The sequence below is a fragment of the Galeopterus variegatus genome, unplaced genomic scaffold (assembly GCF_000696425.1).
Source record: "Galeopterus variegatus unplaced genomic scaffold, G_variegatus-3.0.2 Scaffold1019, whole genome shotgun sequence".
Taxonomy (NCBI): domain Eukaryota; kingdom Metazoa; phylum Chordata; class Mammalia; order Dermoptera; family Cynocephalidae; genus Galeopterus; species Galeopterus variegatus.
The window spans coordinates 247,545-263,237 of NW_007727130.1; the positions used below are offsets into that span (position 1 = coordinate 247,545).

The 15,693-nt window shown below is 44.5% G+C and overlaps 1 protein-coding gene across 1 annotated transcript in view; it reads left to right on the plus strand.

The window, feature by feature from the left end:
- The first annotated feature begins 3,286 nt into the window (after nucleotides 1–3,286).
- Nucleotides 3,287–15,693, plus strand: part of ABCG2 (ATP-binding cassette, sub-family G (WHITE), member 2) — a 42,982-nt gene continuing 30,575 nt past the window's right edge. Inside the window, exon 1 of the mRNA XM_008574252.1 lies at nucleotides 3,287–3,373. The gene's annotated coding sequence lies outside the window, so the exon portion shown is untranslated. The remainder of the gene's footprint in view (nucleotides 3,374–15,693) is intronic.

Genomic DNA, 15,693 nt, shown 5'->3' on the forward strand with positions numbered 1-15,693 from the left:
TTCAGTCTCTAAGTGATCCTTCCATAGGAGGGGTCTTCAAAAAACTCATGGAAAGATTCACAATACCTTTTAATCCCATTTTTCCGGAGCTTTTTTTTTTTTTTTTAAAGATGACCGGTAAGGGGATCTTAACCCTTGACTTCGTGTTATCAGCACCACGCTCTCCCAAGTGAGCCACGGGCTGACCCTTAAAAGCTTTTAAACTGACAGAAATTAACCCAAAAGAATAATTTTACCTAAATGTTTGGGCGCATTATGAATATAAGCCCTTTAAACGTACACAGGATAGTATTTTTGGTCTTTTTTTTTTCAGTATACTATTTTTTTTTTTTTTTTTTAAAGATGACCGGTAAGAGGATCTCAACCCTTGGCTTGGTGTTGTCAGCAACACGCTCAGCCAGTGAGCAAACCGGCCATCCCTATATAGGATCCGAACCCGCGGCCTTGGTGTTATCAGCACCGCACTCTACCTAGTGAGCCACAGGCCGGCCCCCAGTATACTATTTTTAATCTAAAAAATTACTCATAATCAGTTTCCTTATCAAGGCTTCTTTGCTAAAACTTTCCTGTATTGAGTGAAGAATAAACGGTAATTCCTAGTGTTGATTTAAACAACTTAACCGATATTATGATTTTCGTTTGTAAATGCAAACCAGAAAACATCTCGATGCATGCACTAATTTTCAAGAATGGATGCCACAGGCGAAGGCTGGATGGCCACACACACTCATAAAGCCTGATATTGACCAGCCCTTTTCCTGAACCTGCACAATCACTTTCCAGCTTTCCCATAACATCAGAATATTTGCAGAGAGGTGCTTATTTCCGGAGCGTGAGGAATAGTATCTAAACTGTTCACAATAATCCCCATACCCGTCAGCCACAAAAACACCCAACCAACGAACCAAACGAAAAGAACCCTGTTCATAGTAATGTTTTCATTCAGAAAGCGCCCCCCTGCCCCTTTCGGTTTTTATTTTACCGGCCCTGGGGCGCAATCATCTAACTTCTCAGAAGCGTATTCACCAGAAACCGCTTAGTTGTAGTGCAGGTGGGCAACGTGTGTGACGGAGAACTTCGGCGTCAGGGTTTCCTGGTGCTTAAGGGGCGCGGGCCAGCGGCAGCGACCAAAATCAGCCAGGCAAGGGCCGGCCTGTGGCTCACTCGGGAGAGTGCGGTGCTGATAACACCAAGGCCCCGGGTTCGGATCCCATATAGGGATGGCCGGTTTGCTCACTGGCTGAGTGTGGTGCTGACAACACCAAGTCAAGGGTTAAGATCCCCTTACCGGTCATCTTTAAAAAAAAAAAAAAAAAGAAAATCAGCCAGGCAAGACTCGGGTATTGATGAGCCCGGATGGCGCCCTGGGACGCCAGAGCTAATCGCCCCTGTCCATTTCGTACAAGCCCCCCGGAGGCGGGAGTTTTTGTTTGTCCCCGCGTGCTCCGGGCTAGTCTTTTCGGTGACCCGGGTCCCACGGGAGGGTGGCGGTCCCTGTCCCGCGGGCGGCTCGGTCCCTGTCCCGCGGGCGGCTCAGCCCCTGCGCGACACGTGCACACGCCCAGCCGGGGCGTGGGCGCTAATCGCAGCCTGGCAGGTGGCGCCAAGCCTTCCGCCCGCCCGCGGGCCGGGACTGGGAAGAGCCGCGTGCGAGGGAGGGGCCACCGCCCTGCACTTTGTCCGCCTGCAGCCCGACGAGGCGTGAGCTGTGAGGCCCGCGTCGGCGCTGCCAGCACTCGCCTCCCGACCGCCCGGGTCGCCCAGCTCGCCGCTCCCCGCCCCTGACCTTATCCTCGGCGCCTGCCGTGGGTGAGTGCCCGGCCCGCGGGGCTGTGGGTGTCGTCCCGGGAAGGGCTTGGCCGCGCGCGAGGGCTGTGTCCTGTGTCCGCACAGACCGAGTCCCGAGCGCGCGGGAGGGAAGAGGGAATCCCGGGCGCTCCGTCTGAGATGGGGAGACGCGGGAAGGAGGGAGCCTGAGAGAAGCCGGGGAGATTCTGGGAAGCCTCTTCACTATCTAGTCAACACAGCGCAGATGCTCGGGGTCACTGTTAAGTGGAAGCGGAGTGTTTAGGGTATCCTTGGAAGGTCTGCTGACTCATCTCAGCGTTTGTCAGTGATTGTTCGTGCTCTCTGAGCGCACGGGGCCGGAGGTCGGGGCCGTAAGTTAACCGGAGCCTCTACTGATCTGAGTAAATGCTGAAAGCATTTGGGATGAGAGTGTGACTGGACATGTCGGTGGGTAGTGTGTGTATATTTGCTAGAAAGTAGAAAACTGTTCAAATGAGATGACTTGAGTTTTTCGCCTTGCAGTTTCGTTAAAAGTAAGTATGAAAAGACAAACTGACAATTGAGAGTGGTTTTTCAGAAAACGATGTGTTGGTACAACTGATGCCAGGTCTGTTCGTAAAGCTCTTGCCTTTCTCCAAATGTATGAAAGTTGATAATGGATGTATAAAAACTTACTGAGCGTGGAACCTACTATAGGCGGGGGAGAAATTTGTTAATATCAGTATTTTAAATGGATTGGCCAATATATTACATCTTACACCCAGGACATGAAGTTTGTTCACAACTTTGGATGGTTCGCTAAAGAACTATTGATCTCCCTTTTGTAATTTTTATATGGATGGTTGAGTGCTCTTACTTCCCTCTTGGTGTGCTAGAGATGTCCTCTAAAGCTTGGTGTTTAGAAGGAACTCAAAACTCTAATATATTTTGAATTTAACCTAAATGTAAATGTACCAGAGTAACAAGGAAGAGATGTTTTTAATGTGTTGTTCTTTACAAGACGATGCTTTTCACAATGCAACTTTTTTTATTTTTATTTTTATAAAAAAGATGACCGGTAAGGGGATTTTAACCCTTGACTTGGTGTTGTCAGCACCATGCTCTCCCAAGTGAGCCATGGGCTGGCTCTCACAATGCAGCTTTTACTGTGTAGATCTTGTATAGATCTTGATGAGGAAAATTTTAAGAACAAGGATGGGGGCCGGCCCGTGGCTCACTTTGGAGAGTGTGGTGCTGATAACACCAAGGCCACAGGTTCGGATCCCTATATAGGGATGGCCGGTTTGCTCACTTGGGAGAGCGTGGTGCTGACAACACCAAGTCAAGGGTTAAGATCCCCTTACCGGCCATCTTTTAGAAAAAAAAAAAAAAGAACAAGGATGGCATGCTAAATCTTAACATTTCACTTTCATTATAAACATTGAAAAATGCTGGTTATTTCATCGTTTAATTTTTTATTTTCAAATAATTTTAGATGTAAAAGGTATTTCCTTTTTGTGTGCCTGGCCAGTGCAAGGATCAAACAGTGGACCTTGGTATTGTCAACACCACACTAACCGACTGAGCTAATCGGCCAGCCCAAAAGGTATTTCTTACTGTAGGTTTCAGTCAGAATTTTGAGTAGTGCTGATTTTCTGTTCACATTCTTATTGTCTGATTGCGAGTATGGTTATTGAGTTATAAACTGGAAGGGATCAGGCATATTGACATTTGCGTAGTAGACATGTATTAGACTCTTGGGGAAGAAGAACTGGATAGTAGACCCAGTGCTGTAGAGCTTTGGCAAGTTCTAACTCAAGACTCAGCTTGACTTTTGCCTGTTCCTCTTCCCCTTTGTCACCTCAAGATCTCACAAATCTCTAATCACCCTCTCTCCCTGGGGTTCATCTTCTCACAGTGCCAGTTTTGGGGGAGGGTCAGCTTTGCGAAGGGAGAAAAGGAAAGGTCATCACTTCCACGGAGTCTGCCAGTATGGGCCCTCTAGCCCTCTAGCCCCCGTCTCAAGTCTTCCTCCTTTTATGTACATTCATAGGGGCTGTCCGGTTATGCTGATGACACCAATGTCCAGGATTCCATCCCTGTGGCCAGGCACGCTTGTGTGCACACACACACAAATAAATAAATAATTCATAGGAGCCTGTCAATCAGTTCCCTCTTAAATGTAAATGAGCTTTTCTTCAGTTCGGGTCAGCCTGAAGCTAAACCATTATTTATTCTTCTTCTTATTATTTGTTCTTCATTATTATTTGTTCTTGCCCTTGTTTTTCCCAGATTGGGCAGGGCTGGGGGAGATGGGGAGGTGGGATTGTTTAGGACCGGGTGAACTATCAAGAATCCTTACAAAGCCTCCGTTGGTTGTGATCTTGCTGTGGGAATACGGGTGCCTCCTGCCCACTGGAGTTTCATGCCTTCCCACCCCACCAATCCCCCAACTCCAGGCTTCTTGTGGGCAAAGAAGAGAGTGCTGCAGAGTGTATTCTGGTATCCCAAAGTAGCTGTTTGAACTTTTATAGTTTTTGAGTGCTTTGTGTCTGGGGTTGCGTTGGGGGCAGAATATACAGAGATAAATAAGGCTTCAGGAGCTCTCATAGGCTATGGAGGAGAGTTACGGACAATGTCCCCATCTTGGCTCTTGGATTATTACAATAGTCTCTTATGTAATCTCCTTGTTCCATCCCTTCCCCTACCCGCCCTTCATGCTAGTCAGAGTGGTCCTTTTAAACACGGTGCATGGTATGTCATTCCTTTGCTCAGAACTTTCTGGTGCTTTCAGTCTTATTTGGAGTCAAAACCAAAGACCTCACAGAGGTCAGTGGTAAGCACTGCTCCTCCTCTGACCTTGTTTCCTATACTCTTGCCTTCCTCCCTCTGCATCAGCCCTGCTGGCCTCTTTGCTGTTCCTTAGACTAGCACTTGGACTTGTTATGCTCCTCTTGATAGCCACCCTCCCGTGTCTGCTCAAAGGCCTCATTGGAAAGACCTTCCCTGCCCACCTTTCCTCTTTTGCTTTATTTTTTTTTCTTCATAACACTGTTGACTGACAGTTTTCATATGTAACCTCATTGATGGCAGGGACGTTTGCCCTATTTTGTTCACTGCTACATCTTCAGTGCGTGCTGTGTAGTATAAGGCTAGTAAATACTGAATTTCACAGATGGGAAACAGAGGCTTGGAGAGGTTAAGTGATTCTGCCAAGATTATACGGCTAATAAGTTTAAGGGCAGGAAGAACTCAAATCCTATACATTCTACCATGGGTTAGATAGCATTTTATCGGCAGCCTTAGGTACGGAACACCTCAGTTTCTTCTTGGAAACTGCTGACCAAGTTGTAGTAAGATTAAGAAAGTTTGGGATGTAACACACATGTAAACTGCACTTGATCGGGCCAGTGAGGGGATCTGAACCGTTGACCTTGGTGTGTACTTGGTTTTAATCATTTTATTTATGATCTGAGTACATATTTTCTAGACTAAAGTTTTGGTTTTCTTTTCTTTTTTTTTTAAAAAGATGACCGGTAAGGGGATCTTAACCCTTGTCTTGGTGTTGTCAGCACCACGCTCACCCAGTGAGCCAACCGGCCATCCCTGTATGGGATCCGAACCCGCGGCCTTGATGTTATCAGCACCGCACTCTCCCGAGTGAGCCACGGGCCGGCCCTAAAGTTTTGGTTTTCTATCACAGATTAAAACCAATTTGGGGGCTGGCCCGTGGCTCACTTGGGAGACTGTGGTGCTGATAACACTAAGGTCACGGGTTCAGATCCCTATATAGGGATGGCCAGTTAGCTCACTTGGGAGAGCGTGGTGCTAACACCAAGTCAGGGGTTAAAATCCCCTTACCAGTCATGTTTTTTGAACAAACAAACAAACAAACAAACAAAAAAACACCAATTTGAGCAGAATTCTTGCAAATTTTGTGGGAATGTAAAATGAAAAAAAGAATAGCTGTATGGAATTATGTTCATTTGCATCTATTTAAAGAGAACTCAGACTAAGTTGAAAAATTAAACAGACAGAAAACAGATCAGTGGTTGTCAGGGGCTAGTAGAGGGGATTTCTTTGGCTTGATGGAAATGGTCTGTATCTTGATTGTGGTGATTGTATGACTATACATTAAAGTCCGAAAACTCCACCTAAAAAGGGCGAATTATACTGTTTACAATAATGTTTACTGTTGACATGTTTCCAATGAACATGACAAAAGCAAAGAAGATTAGGCTGAACAGTGAACAGTGAGTAAAGTTGGCATAGGTTGCCCTGCCAAAAGACACTTTTTTCTTTTTTGGGTAATAAGCCATTAATTTCTGTAAGTCATTAATTTCCTATAGATCCCTTGTGGGCTTTCTTGTCTCATCAGTGCTGGAAGGATCAGCATGGGTGAGAAGAGGGTAGGAAGGGAGCCTGCAGGCAAGGGCCCTCCTGAGTTCCAAGGTCAAGTCTTAGTTCCTGACCAGGCTCAGGACAGCCTTTCATGGCCTTTGCTTGCCTCTCTAGCCTCTTTCTCACTGCCCCTCTCTAAAAGCTCAACTCCAGCATAAAAACTGCATGTATTTCCCATCATAATCCTTTCAATTAAGGATTTTGCATTCCTTTTTTTTTTTTGCCTTTTTGTCTTTTTTTGTGACCGGTAACGGGATCGCAACCCTCGGTGTCACACCCGCACCGCGCTCAACCAGTGAGTGGGCCAGTCTCTATATGGGATCCCAACCCTCGGTGGGAGCACCCCCTCACTCCTAAGCGCCGCACTGTACCGAGTGCGCCACCAGGCCGGCCCGGATTTTGCATTCCTTTACTGGAACAATCTTTTCTTCCCATCTACTTGGTCTATCTCCGCTTCCAGACCCTCCCCACCTCCCAGGTCGCCTACTCCTCCTTGGCTGGAACTGTATCTCAATTATCAAATGAATGTGAGGTAGGAATTGAGGTGGGGAAGGACATTCCTGGCTGCACTGGAACAGGATAATTATATTTTCTGTGAACTATAGCTGTGTTAATATATTGAGTTCTTAGGATTTGACTTTATCTTACCTTCCAAAAATTTGAGGTGAAGTCTCTGTGTGTATTTATGATCTTTCTAAATTTTATATGTAGTGATCCTACCAGAATCTCACCTCTCTAGAGGAGTCATAAGAATCTACTCCTTAACATGATTGTTAGTGACTTCATTCTGCTAGTGCTTATAATAGCTTTATTAAGATACTTTGCAGCAAGGGTGTGGCACATTGTGAATTTGTCTTTAGTAATTGAGAACAGGGTATGAGGAACTCTGAAGGATACTCTGAAAAATAGTGAACATTAAGTCCCTGCTTTTACGATACCTAGCATCTGTAGGCAAATTCAATTTTCAAATACAAATGTGACTTTAGAAATTTAAGGTTTGCAGTGAAGTCTAAAGGAGATGCTTTTTATAAATACCATTCTTTTATTCACTTACAATATAGGAGAAAGCTGAGGGCAAAGAGTAAGAGAAGAAGAAAAGGTCCAGGGTTCTATCCCTGTACCGGCCAACCACCAAAAAAAAAAAAAAAAAAAAACTTTCCTGCTCTGTGAACCCAACTTTTTTTTTTTTTTTTTTAAAGATGACCGGTAAGGGGATCTTAACCCGACTTGGTGTTGTCAGCACCACGCTCAGGCAGTGAGCGAACCGGCCATCCCTATATGGGATCCGAACCCGTGGCCTTGGTGTTATCAGCACCGCACTCTACCGAGTGAGCCACAGGCCGGCCCTGAACCCAACTTTTGAAGAACGTTGTAGAAGCTATAATCCAAATATTGGCATATGGCCGGTTGCATGTTGCTGAAGGAAGTGGAGAGAAGCACAGGTGCTTTTCAGTCTGACTCCCATTATGCTGAATCACAATGCATGAGAGAATCACAAGCGATTTGTTGTATAATTTGTGGGAATGAAGAACGTTGTTGGTTTTTAACTTTGTCGAGTTATGTATCTCTTGCTGGTGCTTCCTCATCTCTGCAATTTTATTTATTATCATTTTTTCCTACAATTTTAGAACAGCCTCAGGGTTCAGTCCTTGAACTTCTTTTATCTACAGTGTAGGGAGGAAAAACTTTTCCTCTACCCTCTTAGGTTAGTGTTTGTGGGCATGTGAATTAAATTGCCAAATTTGCAAGAGAAAACAGGTTTAATCACAGGTTCAAATAAAACGTTAAGGGTTAGAGTTTGGGCCATACATACCATCTTAATAGGTAGAGGGCTGGGATGGGAGTTGGGGTGGGGGAGAAGGGCATTTGTGGGAAAACAAATGACCTTTAGGAAAGATAAATAGGCCCTTAGGAGTGGCCCTTAGGAGAGTAGGGGAGATGTGATAGTTTTGCCACAATGTCTCTTATAAGAGTTAATCTTCTCTGGTTGCTCCTGGGGAGGGATTTATGATAATTGAGTTTTTTGAGTTCTTTTGCGAGGCTCTGCTTTCAGGCAGATAAGGGATTTCAGGAATTCAAATGCCTTCAGCTCAAAATAATGTTTATGCCACAGTGGAGTATTCCGGACGCCATCTGGTTGTCTGGTCTCAGGGTCTTAACTCCATCCATGGAAGTGTCTAGAATCTCTCCTGTGAACTCTAGACCATCTTGAATGTGTAAAAAGCATCTCATAGGAACAGCCTCTGTTAACTAGAACCTCTGGTAATTGAGGGTGTGAGCTGGAAAGATGGGAGTGAGAAGGTGCCTTTATTCAGTGACAAGGTGAGATAACGAATGTCAGAGTTAGTGGGAAGGGCAAGATCATTAGAGGAGAGATCTTGGGGATGGGAAGTTCAAGTACAAAGACCTTCTATATGGTTTGTGAAATTCACTGCAGCTGCGAAGATACTAAACTTTAAAATTGTGTATGATGATGTAAGGCCATTGATGCCCCGCTGCAAACAGTTCACACTTGGGTGCACAATTGAATGCAAGTCTGTAGTGAAGGGTACCAGCAAATGTCATCCCAAAATATGCCTCTTTGGCATTTGGATTGTTTTGAGCTAAGGCAATTTAGAACCAGCAGATGCAGGAAAAACTCTTGACCTCACCCTGACTGCCTAAAAATAGAGTATAAATTTACCCTTTTGTAAAAGAAATTTACATCTCTATAGGAAATTTCAATTTGTAGAGGTGTCACCTGAGAGAGACTTATCTGAGTAACAAGACAACCCTTTCTTTTTTTTTTTTTTTTTTTTTAAAGATGACTGGTAAGGGGATCTTGACCCTTGACTTGGTGTTGTCAGCACCACGCGCACCCAGTGAGCAACCAGCCATCCCTATATGGGATCCGAACCTCTGGCCTTGGTGTTATCAGCCCCGTTCTCCCCCGAGTGAGCCAGGGGCCGGCCCCCCCCCCCCCCCTTTTTTTTTTTTTTTAAAGATGACTGGTAAGGGGATCTTGACCCTTGACTTGGTGTTGTCAGCACCACGCGCACCCAGTGAGCAACCAGCCATCCCTATATGGGATCCGAACCTCTGGCCTTGGTGTTATCAGCCCCGTTCTCCCCCGAGTGAGCCAGGGGCCGGCCCCCCCCCCCCCCCTTTTTTTTTTTTTTTAAAGATGACTGGTAAGGGGATCTTGACCCTTGACTTGGTGTTGTCAGCACCACGCGCACCCAGTGAGCAACCAGCCATCCCTATATGGGATCCGAACCTCTGGCCTTGGTGTTATCAGCCCCGTTCTCCCCCGAGTGAGCCAGGGGCCGGCCCCCCCCCCCCCCCTTTTTTTTTTTTTTTAAAGATGACTGGTAAGGGGATCTTGACCCTTGACTTGGTGTTGTCAGCACCACGCGCACCCAGTGAGCAACCAGCCATCCCTATATGGGATCCGAACCTCTGGCCTTGGTGTTATCAGCCCCGTTCTCCCCCGAGTGAGCCAGGGGCCGGCCCCCCCCCCTTTTCTTTTTGTCCTTTTTGAGCCCGTCCGCACCGCGCTCAGCCACTGAGCGCTGTGAGCGCACCGGTCATCCCTATATAGGATCCGAACCTGCGGCGGGAGCACTGCTGCGTTCCCAGCGCCGCACTCTCCCGAGTGCGACACGGGCTTGGCCCCCTAAGACAACCCTTTCTTACCACATCTTTCCTTCTCCTTCCACATCTTGCCCACAGAAACCCCAAACCCCTTTCCTTTAACCTAAAATGTAATAAGCCTCAACCTCTGGATACCTCCTTGAGTCTCATTTCTTTATCAAAAGCCCATGCTTACTTACATAGTGAAACTTACTTTCTGTTGCCAGATTAACTTCCAGGGTCCCAGCAGAAGAACCTAGAGAGGACAGTTTTTCCTCCATAGGTTCCAGAGGAGGGTTTTTTCTTCCCTACAGTACCATTTATGAAAACCTTAGAGCAATACATTATTGCATAATGAAGACCTAAAGAGGCTGGGGAGGTTTGTCATCCTCGAGAGTCTTGTTTATGGTTTTCAGTTTTTAACAAAAGTTCATCACTCTTGAGCCCTGGAACTTTTGATGTCCCCTCCACTCCCTTGTCCCACCCCCTTGTCCAAGCTCATCTCCCTTGGTTTTCTGGCCCTTACTTCCACACTTGCCTCCCCTACCCCCTCATTATGCACATACCAGCCAGAGTATTCTTTTAGAAACATAATTAGGATTACGAGTCTTTCCTGATTAAAAGGCTTCGGTGGCTTCTCACTGACCATACAGACCTTGCATGGCAGGGTCTCTTTCTATCTGCCACGTTCCCCAGATCCTCTGCCACAGTATTGTGGGGCCCAGAGCGCCTCAGGGGTCTCACTCCAAAACTGCTTATGAGCAGCCTGATTGGAATGTGGAGTCAACACTGGATGGTGGATGCTGTAGGGGAAAACTGTCAAATCAGTGACAACATGAAAACCCTGTGTTGCAAGGGCTAATTTATAGAGGTTAAAAATTCAGATTTTATTTTTGATAAGTTTGTAGCAATCACCTGACAGTGCTCCAGCTCCTGGGCAGGATCGTAATCTCTTGGCATGAACCTCAGTAAAGAGTTTAAGGAGATATGTGCTTCCACAGCATGCCCCATGGCTGTGAGGTGGAGTGCAGCTCTCTTTATGCTAATATCATCCCTAGGAAAAATGTAGAACTCTTGACCTGAGGCCACCCTGGCTTCTATCTGCACATACCTGCACATATTTTTTGGCAGCAGGCTGGTATGGGGATTCGAACCCTTGACCTTGGTGTTATCAGCACCACGCTCTAACCAAGTGAGTTAATCTGCCAGCCCCGAAAACTGGTATTTTTAATGCAGATTATCATTTTTGTAATAGATATACTAGCGCATATTGAAGAAAAATGTTTAAACTCTTCAAAAAAAGTAAAAATGTGGCCTCGCTAGTTAGAAAGCAACAAGAAGAGAGGTGATATAGGTAGACCACCAGAAAAGGAACAGCTGGGGAGGGGAAGAAAATCTCCCGAACATAAAGACTCTAGATCCTGTTTGAAGCGACTTTTCCAGTTGTCTAAGAGATGTCAGCAGGCCAGATAACATGAGTGAATAGGCTGGGTTCAGGCTATTTGTAAAGCCATTTGGAGGCTTTTCTAATTTAAGGATTTAAGGTCTTTGCCCTGGGTCTAGGACACAAAAAGTGATAAAAACCCAGTTAGGATTAGCAGGTCCTCTGGAAGCCGGGAAACAGCAACAAGGGGAGAAACTGCTTTTTATCATACGGAAATCTAGATGTGATTTGGGTATTTTCCTTTATATAAAAAGAAGATGACGCTAATCCAGTGAGCAGGACATATGACTAGAAAGCTTCTGACCATAGGGAAAGATTCATGTTTACCTGAAGGCAGTTATTACTTTTAGTGAGTCACCTAAAGCCAGTATACTGTGTTAACTAGAGATTGGGTATTTTGAAGTTAGTTTGGTGCTGAGGTGTTGTATTTTCTTTATTTTTAAATCCTAACTATGTGTTCTTGTTTCATCTTAGAGTGATGCATTGTTCCATATTTTTTTTTTCCTTTTTTTTTTTTGGCGCTGGCTGGTATGGGGATCCAAACCCTTGACCTTGGTGTTACAAGGCCATACTCTAACCAACTGAGCTAACCTGCCCATCGTTCCATATTGGTGTTAGAATTAAAGTTTGTTTTTCCTTTCCTCCCCTCTTTTGGTATAACGTGCTTCAGCTGGATGGTGTGCCACGGTTGTACCTGTCTAATCACTTGGTCTGTGACTCAAGAGTTACTAAGGTCTTGCAGTCTCCCTGAGGAAGATTGTTAGAGTGAGGGGTTGATAACACCAAGGTCCAGGGTTTGATTCTTCCCTGTTACTGGCCAGCCGCGGGGGGAAAAAAAAAAAAAAATCCTAGTGAGGAACTAAGCAGCTCTGAGGCAATGTGAATTACAAACTTAATCCTGTCACAGGGAAGGTAAGCTTTATGCACACACTTCTGAGAATGATATTGCATTGAAAAGTTTTCGCCCTCTGTCTTGAGTGGGCATGGGTGATCTTTCTTGGGTACTTTAGTTCCCGTTGTTGCCTTTTATTAGTGAGACACCTCAGAAATATCTCAAAACTTTCCATCTTCAGTCAATGACCTATTTAAATTCAAGCGATATGTTATTTGATTCTCTTAATTCTTGGGAGAAGGTTGGAAAGTGTCCCCCTTGGTTGAACATCACATGAGATGGCAGTAGCAGAAGTGATTGTTGGTGTTGGAGTTGGCATATTTTGGTTTCTGAAGCCATGGGCAGATGGCTTATGAAGTTTTTAAATTAAAGTGCCTTCCCTTTCTTTTTTTTTTTTTTTAAGATGACTGGTAAGGGGATCTTAACCCTTGACTTAGTGTTGTCAGCACCAAGCTGTCCTGAGTGAGCCACAGGCCAGCCCAAGTGCCTTCCCTTTCATGGCTTCAAGAAAATTGAATTTTGACTAATTATTACTATTCATTTTTCACAGAATAAAACTCAAATATTTATGTTTAATTTCCTGGGTGCCTTTAATTTTGGGGGGGAGGGGTTTGGCCGGTATGGGGATCCGAAACTGTGACCCTGGTGTTATATAACACTGTGCTGTAACCACCTGAGCAAACTGGCCAACCAGTGCCAATCTTTAAATGGTTTCCTACTACTTCCCAGTTTCCAAAATGAATAGAGCCCTGTAAATGTGGTAAGTTTTTGGATATTGAAACAATTATTCAGAGATTACTTTGGTTTTTGGCAGTTTTACTATGGTATGCCTACGTGTGGATTTCTTCCCTTTTTTTTTTTTTTTTTTTAAAAAAGATGACCGGTAAGGGGATCTTAACCCTTGACTTGGTGTTGTCAGCACCACGCTCAGCCAGTGAGCGGGAACCGGTCTGTATGTGGGATCCGAACCCTCAGGCGGGAGCGCCGCCGCGCTTCCCAAGCGGCGCACTTATCCAGTGCGCCACCGGGCCGGCCCAAACATTTATTACTTTTTTTTTTTTTTTAAAAAAGATGACCGGTAAGGGGATCTTAACCCTTGACTTGGTGTTGTCAGCACCACGCTCAGCCAGTGAGCGGGAACCGGTCTGTATGTGGGATCCGAACCCTCAGGCGGGAGCGCCGCCGCGCTTCCCAAGCGGCGCACTTATCCAGTGCGCCACCGGGCCGGCCCAAACATTTATTACTTTTACAACATTTCTTTCACTTTGTAAATGTTTTAGAGCATTATACATTAATGTCCATCAGGCTTTTTATATTTATGACATTTGTAGGATTTCACTGCAGTGTAATTTTTCACATGACTTATAAAGTAATTGGTGAAATTTGAAACTTTCCTATATTTTTAAAACTGATGGGGTTTCAATCCAGGCTACATTTTGTACATGTTTTTGTCGGTATGTGGGCCCACTGAAGGCTTTTCCACGTTCCTTAGCGTTGAGCACTTTTATCCAGTGTGAGTTTTTTCATGCTTTTGATAGAGACTGGAACAAATGAAACCTGTATGACATTGTTTACGTTCATAGGGTTTTTCTCCAGTTTGGGTTCTTCATAACTTTAGATGAACTGGAATAGTCAAAGGCTTTTCCACATTCCTTACATTTATAAGGTCCATTTCCAGTGTGAGAAATGAATGCTTTCCCACATACCTTACTTTCATAGGGTTTTACTCCGCTGTGAGTTCTTTCATGTCTTCAAAGGGGAGTGGAAAACCTAAAGTCTTTCCCACGTTCCTTACAGTCACAGGGTTTCTCTCCAGTGTGAGTCCTGTCATAAATTCGAAAAGAGTGGCAGTAACTAAAGGCTTTCCCACATTGCTCTTGTTTATATCTTCATATTCCTGATTTTTATATAGTTTGGGTCCAGTGTGAGATGGGATGTGCTTATGAAGAGATGAATGACACATGCACATTTTTTCACACAAACTACATTCACATACTTTTACTCCAGGAGGACTTTTCTCCTTCAGGTTAAGATTTGGTAACTGGCTGAAAGTTTCTCCACAGTGATGACTCTCCACTTTGACTGACTTTGTCTGTAATATGATTGCTTGCCTTAGACTTCTGTGATTTTTGTACTGATCTTCAGTGTTCGCCTTCCCTTTTTTTTTCCCTATAAGTTTGCAAAGATTTCCCCCATGACATCTCTGTAGAGTTTTTTTGGGGAATGATCCAGCATAGCCCACTCCTCCAGGGTGAAGTTCACAGCCACATCCACAAAGGCCATTGAGCCCATTTCCTGGCTTCTGGGTGTTCCGACATCCTCCCTACGGCTCCCCCAGTCAGTGCAGGTCTCAGTGCCACAGAGGTTGTGGCAGAGCCTTGGTTTTCTTGTATTTATCCTGCTTGATGTTCCTAGACCTTCTTCAATCTGTGGGTTGATACCTTCAGAAGAAGTTTTGGAAAATACTTGGTCAGTATTTCTTCAAATGTTGATTCTGCTTCATTTTTCCTCCTCTCCCAGGTCTTCAGTTACACATATGCCAGACCTTTTTCATCATGTGCCACATGTTTCTTATGCTCTTTTATGTAGTTCTCATTTTTTTCAATCTGGAGGGTTTCCCCCACCTTTTTTTATGGTGATAATTTTAAGCATTCATAATTTTCATCCTTCATCTTTTCTCCATATCAGTCTTCCAGTTCACTAGGTAATTAATTCACTTTCCTAATCTGTGTCTAAACTGCTGTTAAACTCATCTATTAAATTCTTAGTTTTGATTTGTTTTTTATAAATTCTGGTTCTTTGGTGATAGTGTATCTTTTCATTTATTTTCTCAAACGTATAAGTCAGTCGTTTTAATGTCAATATCTGATAACTCCAGTTTGGATTACCTATGGGTCTATTTCTATTCTCATTTGTGGAACATTAGGTTCTGTTTTCTGTCATGCCCAGTAATTTTTGTTTGAAAATTTAGATGATATTTTCTTTTGAGAGTGGATTTAACTTTCTTCTAGGAGACAGAGTCTGAGCAGATCACCTTGATCAGGAGAGGTGATTTCTTTTTGGTTTGCCCATATTCCCAAGGCATGACCTTTGGGAGATCTCAAAAGCTTGGGGTTTCCAGGGATGCTCCTGTTATTAGGCCCACAGTTTAAACTTTGTCTCCCTAGCACTGAGAGACTGCTGAAATATTTGCTCAGAAATATTAGAGGCTTCAGGAAGAAGCCACCAGTAGTAGCTTCTTCCTGCCTGAATTTTTTTTTTTTTAGAGTTTTGCCCTGTGTATATAATTTGCAGGTGCAAGTACCTGCCTCAAGTCTCAGAGCGCAGCCTTATAACACTAAGATCACGGGTTTGGATTCCCTTACTAGTCAGCTGCCAAAAGAAAACACACACACACACAAAACCTACCTCAAGAGGAAAGGGCACAAATGCTGGGCTCTTTTCAGAGCTGTTTCCTCCTACCGCTTTCTAGGATTTTGGTTCCTCAAGTCCTGGTTGCTTCGGTTGCTCTCATCACAGAAAACTCTTCAAACAATTGCTTCTTATATTATGTCTTTTATAGTTGTTCTTAGGAGGA